Consider the following 6,631-nt stretch of genomic DNA (forward strand, 5'->3'; position numbering starts at 1 on the left):
GTTCCTCTCTAGGTTTCTTCCTAGGTTTTGGTCTTTCTAGGGAGTTTTCCTAGCAACCGTGCTTCTACACCTGCATTGCTTGCTGTTTGGGGTTTTAGGCTGGGTTTCTGTACAGCACTTTGAGATATCAGCTGATGTAAGAAGGGCTATATAAATACATTTGATTTGATTTGATTAGTGTTCCATTTATTAAAGTGGCCAGTGATATCAAGTCTGTAGGTAGGCAGCCGCCTCTCTGTGCTTGTGGTGGCTGTTTACAATCTGATGACCTTGAGACAGAAGCTGTTTTTCAATCTCTCTGTCCCAGCTTTGATGCACTTGTACTGAACTTGCCTTCTGGATGGAAGCGGGGTGAACAGGTAGTGGCTCGGGTGGTTATTGTCCGTGATTATCTTATATGCCTTCCTGTGACATCGGCTGTTGTAGGTGTCCTGGAGGGCAGGTAGTTTGCCACCGGTGATGCGTTGTGCAGACCGCACCACCCTCTGGAGAGCCTTGCGGTTGAGAGCGGTGCAGTTGCGTGATACAGCCCGACAGGATGATCTCAATTGTGCATCTGTGAAAGTTTGTGAGGGTTTTCGGTGACAAGACAAATTTCCTCAGCCTCCTGAGGTTGAAGAGGCGCTGTTGCACCTTCTTCACCACACGGTCTGTGTGTGTACCATCTCAGTTTATTGGTGATATGTACACAGAGGAACTTAACTTTCCACCTTCTCCACTGCTGTCCCATCAATGTGGATGGGGGGGGGGGGGTGGGGGGGTGGGGGGGGGGGGGGTGCTCCCTTTGCTGTTTCCTGAAGTCCACGATCATCTCTTCTGTTTTGCTGACATTGAGTGAGAGGGTATTTTCCTGACATCACACTCTGAAGGCACTCACCTCCTCCCTGTAGGCTGTCTCGTCGTTGTTGGTAATCAAGCCTACCACTGTAGTGTCGTCTGTAAACTTGATGATTGAGTTGGAGGTGTGCATGGCCACGCAGTTGTGGGTGAACAGGGAGTACAGGAGAGGGCTGAGAACGCACCCTTGTGGGGCCCCAGTGTTGAGGATCAGCGGAGTGGAGATGTTGTTTCCTACCTTCACCACCTGGGGGTGGCCCGTCAGGAAGTCCAGGACCCAGTTGCACAGGGCACGGTCGAGACCCAGGGTCTCAAGCTTAATGATGAGCTTGGAGGGTACTATGTTGTTGAATGCTGAGCTGTAGTCAATGAACAGCATCTTACATAGGTATTCCTCTTGTCCAGATAGGATAGGGCAGTGTGCAGTGTGATGGCGATTGCATTGTCTGTGGACCTATTGGGGCGGTAAGTAAATTGGAGTGGGTCTAGGGTGAAAGGTAGGGTGGAGGTGATATGATCCTTGACTAGTCATTTAGTTGGGAACAGGGACTTTCTTGGGAACAGGAACAATGGTGGCCATCTTGAAGCATGTGGGGACAGCAGACTGGGATAGGGATTGATTGAATATGTCCGTAAACATACCAGCCAGCTGGTATGCGCATGCTCTGAGGAGGCAGCAAGGGATGCCGTCTTGGTCGGCAGTCTTGTGAGGGTTAACATGTTTAAATGTTTTACTCATGCCGGCCACGGAGAAGGAGAGCCCACAGTCTTTGGTAGCGGGCCGTGTCGGTGGCACTGTATTGTCCTCAAAGCGCGCAAAGAAGTTGTTTAATTTGTCTGAGAGCAAGACGTCGACGGGGCTGGCTTTCTTTTTGTAATCCGTGATTGTCTGTAGACCCTGCCACATACGTCTCGTGTTTGAGCCGTTGAATTGCGACTCCACTTTGTCTCTATACTGACGCTTTGCTTGTTTGATTGCCTTACGGAGGGAAAACTACACTGTTTCTATTCGGCCATGTTTCCAGTCGCCTTGTCATGGTTAAATGCGGTGGTGCGTGCTTTCAGTGCGAATGCTGCCATCAGTCCACGGTTTCTGGTTAAGGAAGGTTTTAATAGTCACAGTGGGTACAACATCTCCTATACACTTCCTTATAAACTCACTCCCGAGTCAGCATATACGTCAATGTTATTGTCTGAGGCTACCCGGAACATTTCCCAGTCCACGTGATCGAAGCAATCTTGAAGAGTGGAATACGATTGACCCTCGTTGCGGGCCCCGGACTGGGGACCCTCGTTGCGGGCCCCGGACTGGGGACCGTAGCTGGAGGCTCCGGACTGGAGACCGTCGCTGGAGGCTCCGGACTGTATACCGTCGCTGGAGACTCCGGACCGGAGACCGTCGCTGGAGGCTCCGGACTGGGGACCGTCGCTGGAGGCTCCGGACTGGAGGCCGTCGTTGGAGGCTTCGTGCCACGACTCATCACTGGAGGCTTCGTGCCACGGATCATCACTGGAGGCTTCGTGCCACGGATCATCACTGGAGGCTTCGTGCCACGGATCATCACTGGAGGCTTCGTGCCACGGATCATCACTGGAGGCTTCGTGCCACGGATCATCACTGGAGGCTTTGTGCCATGGATCATCACTGGAGGCTTTGTGCCATGGATCATCACTGGGCCGTGGAGATGCACTGGAGGTCTGGAGAGCAGAGCTGGCACAACCCGTCCAAGCTGGATGCTCACCCTAGCCCGGCAACTGCGGGGTGCTGGCACAGGACGTACTGGGCTGTGGACATGCACTGGAGACACAGGTGTGTCCAAACTTTTGACTGGTACTGTAATTGAAATGTCCACCTGTGTAATGTGTGCCATACAAATTCTGAACATCAGCAGATAAAACTGCTTCATGCATATATTACAATTCCGGTATACAAGTGTGTTATTTGCTGACCTAGCGAAGTTTATTACAGTTTTTCTCAATCGCTCACAAGACAATTTTGGATCTGTGTTGAAACATACTGTGTCTACAGCAGAACTGCAATAATCAAATGCTCAAATACATTTACAGACCTTCTGATAACTTTATTGCTTTTGTACCTGACTTTCATATCTTAGACCACCTTTTGCAAAACTTTAAATACAAATTCCTAAATGTTTGTTCACAGAATATTAACACATTGTTTCATCATAAGAGAAATATGTGCAATATGGTGTTTACCGATCCGGCAATAAGTAAAAGCTACTGCACAAAATTCTAAATCACCTCATCAGTGTCATACCATGTACAATATAGGAAAATGGGGAATCTAGGCAATGGGGAATGTCAAGTTATTATAATTTTTTTACAATATTGTGTACTAATAGAGATGCAGAAAATTAAGTTAGGTTACTTCTAAGTAACTTTGGGTTACTACTAAGTCATCTGCATCATCTCCAACATCAACTTACATTATAGAGCTTTGCTTAGTGGATTAAGGCCTATACATTCATATCAGTTGTTTTTCTCCATTGTATTCATATTTCCTTATTTCTATTGTGGATTGTGTTTCTGTGCGCCAATGGAAAGTCTACAAAACTATGAGCAAACCAGCCTATGTAATGAATACATGGAATTGGATTGTGATGATACCGATAAATGAATCCTGCACAATGTGTTTGTTTTTTGTTTTCTATCAGGAATAATATTTGATTTGATGTGTATGGAAAGGTTTGGTGAAATATGTATGAAAGGAGAGTAATTATTGCCCATGATGCTGCACCTTTGGATAGATGTACATTGATCATCATGAATTAGTGAATGCAAAACATGTTTTATTGTTCTACTTGGATTTTTAAAAGACAGGCTGACTTTCTGTTTTGTCTGCTTGGACTCAAGAAATAAGTATGGTTGCGTTAATCTTTTGATGAATGTATTTGCAATTTTAACGGTATAATACAGTGTTGATGAATGCATTTATGTTTTGAGAAAGCAACTACATTTTGAAAAAACGCATTTGTTGTTTTGCAAAAGGCCACAGAGCTCAGTGTCTTGTGCACTTTGTTTAGAAAATCGACAACATTGTTCCAGAAAATGCTTGTACGCAATCGAGAAAAACAATGAAAATTAGGTGCACAGGCAAGTGAGCAAAGGAAAGTTAATGAAGTTCATTTTAACACACATATGGGAAATCGGAAAGCAGGTCATGGTAATGGGGAGAGAGGAGTGGGCATTGATCCTGGTAAATGATGCCTCTGCATGAGGTGCAGCTTAATGCTCACTGTTTCTATGCATCCACACACACAGGGGAGCTCATTAACATATTGAAATGGCACACAGGGATCAATGTCTGGCTGAGAGGGGTAGAGGCAAGGAGAGAAGGTAAAAGGGAGGGAGGGGGGAAAGAGAGAGAGAGAGAGATAATTTATTGAGAGTGTTGTGAAGGTCGGTGCATCCTGTACTATCCTGTTTCATGAGCCAAGTGAATTTTGTGATTTCCCTTCCTTGGCGGATCAAAATGGTGGGGGTCTAGGAGCAGTGAGCGCGTCGTTAATCATACGTTCAAATGCTACCATCACAACATTCATTAGACACAGCTGGCCTCTAAATCATTGCAATACGTTTAGGAGTCAGGATACTGGATAATATGTGTGTAAGCACTATGAAAGCCCAGACATGACCTACAGGCATACATGTCTATACACATATACTGTATGTATCTCATGTAATAACCGATATCATATTGAGGTTATCATCATCTTATCATATCAGGTTTGATATAAGCCTGAAAAGAAAGTATGTTGGAGGTGGACTTTCCTCCAGGGGATATGATGACCACTCTTGCAATGAACCAGCGCATGACTGCTAAATTGCGAGGAGACTTGCACTACCCTCCAAGATCACTACATTACTCCACAACCAGAGATTAAAATGCAAAAGGCCATCCGACTCAACGTTCCTTGCCATTTAAATCCCACTGTCATATTAAGGTTGAATATGAAAGTGAAACTTGAATATGATTGAGTTTTCCAGTGGACTGCCCTAAATTCTCTCAACCATGTTATTCAGCCATTTTACTATTTGATCTGCAATGCAGAATTAGGTTGATTATCCAAGCGTCATGTTTAACACACATTTGGTACACTATGTGATCTACTTTTCCACCCACACAGTACATAAATACATTCTGATGCATATATGTACAGTATTCAAAATACAAATGTGTAATTCATAACTAGTTGAATTATGTTGGTACTAGGGCATAACACTACCTGTAAACATCAGAAATTACATAATGTACCATTAGGAGCAGACAAATGAAGTCTTAGCCAAATGAGCATGCATACATTATTTTGTCAAACCTGTTATGAAAGATTTAACCATTTGCAAACTGGACTGGACACTACTGTTGCCTATGGGAAGTGATATATATTTATATATATCAACAACATAAATCAATATTGAGTGGGTGTGTTGCACAATGTATGTCACAATGCCAACGCATTATGATTAACATCTATTAATCTGAATTCCAATTATGAAATCTCAAATATTCTGTTTTAGGTATGGTATCAACATAAAACCCTATACCCAGTAATTGCCATACAACGTTTGCTGATGCATATGCCTATTTTCTAACCAAATCCTTACCTTACTGATGATTAAGGATGAGAAATAGGATGCTCCTCTTCCATAAGACGCTAGTCAATAGGTTGATAATAATTAACTGCAGTTGAAAATCTGTTGCATTGGTATAATTCAAAAGCAATCTGCAATATGATAATTGGGCATCTGCAGATGGTTTACATTTTACTAATCAACAAATATAATAAGGCTTTAAATCTAAGTAATGCACACTAGGTAAGTGTGCCAATTTACATTTTAAAATGCCCATGCTGATGACAGATCAATGCTCTTTTGATCAGCATCGTTCGGCGTTGCGCAGATTGGCGAGATTCTACCAACCCTTTTGGTCTTGTTGTATTCTGGTTGTACTCAGCATCTACGGAATTTTCCTGTCAACTTCCTTCTGCATTTGAATGACAAGAAAGATAGCGAATAGGCTACAAACCTTAGTCCTACGAAAGCCAATAGGATGTCTTGTATTCCAGTTGCTAAGCCCGAGTGGGTAAACTAACAACAGATTCCCATACCGTGTGTGTGTGTTAGTTACCATGCAATTTAACTATACCAAATAGGCTATAATACAAATGCAAAACTTCGAATGTAGCCTTATATGCATCAATACTTTTTATCGATGATATCTGAAAGAAAAAAGTCATGGATGATAATATTCTTGGTTTGTAACGCCAAAATCCGTTTTTTGTTTATGTGTTGCCATGGTGTTTCGTTCAGTCCAGACCTCACCAGAGAGTTATTTTTTTTATTTTTTTACCTAGATGACCTCGACAAGTGGACCTCCCTAAGGGTGATGAGTATGCCTACACTGCCTATGACAGCTCCCTGTCACTTAGCGGAAGATTAACTTCCATAAGCAGCATCGACACCAAAACATCTGGGGTTCCCTCCATCTCCCCCAGAGAGCTGCCAGTAAGCTCTGTGGCCCCTCAGGATGGCATGCTTCTGGCTGAGGCACCCACTGCTGCAGCCTATGGTGATGAGGTGCTGACCACTGGTGGAAACATGCACTCCTTCGGAGTAGCCTTGTAGCAGGGGAGACCAAGGCAGCAGAGAAAGAACTGTCCTCCACCAGCCGCTCCACTGCTACAGGTGGGAGGAAGAAAACCGTAACAACTGTCTGCTTCCAGGGACTCTGGAGAGCACTGAGGAGGCAGAAGAAGCCTGTAAGCAATTACTA

The sequence above is a fragment of the Salvelinus namaycush genome, chromosome 11, assembly GCF_016432855.1.
Source record: "Salvelinus namaycush isolate Seneca chromosome 11, SaNama_1.0, whole genome shotgun sequence".
Lineage (NCBI taxonomy): Eukaryota > Metazoa > Chordata > Actinopteri > Salmoniformes > Salmonidae > Salvelinus > Salvelinus namaycush.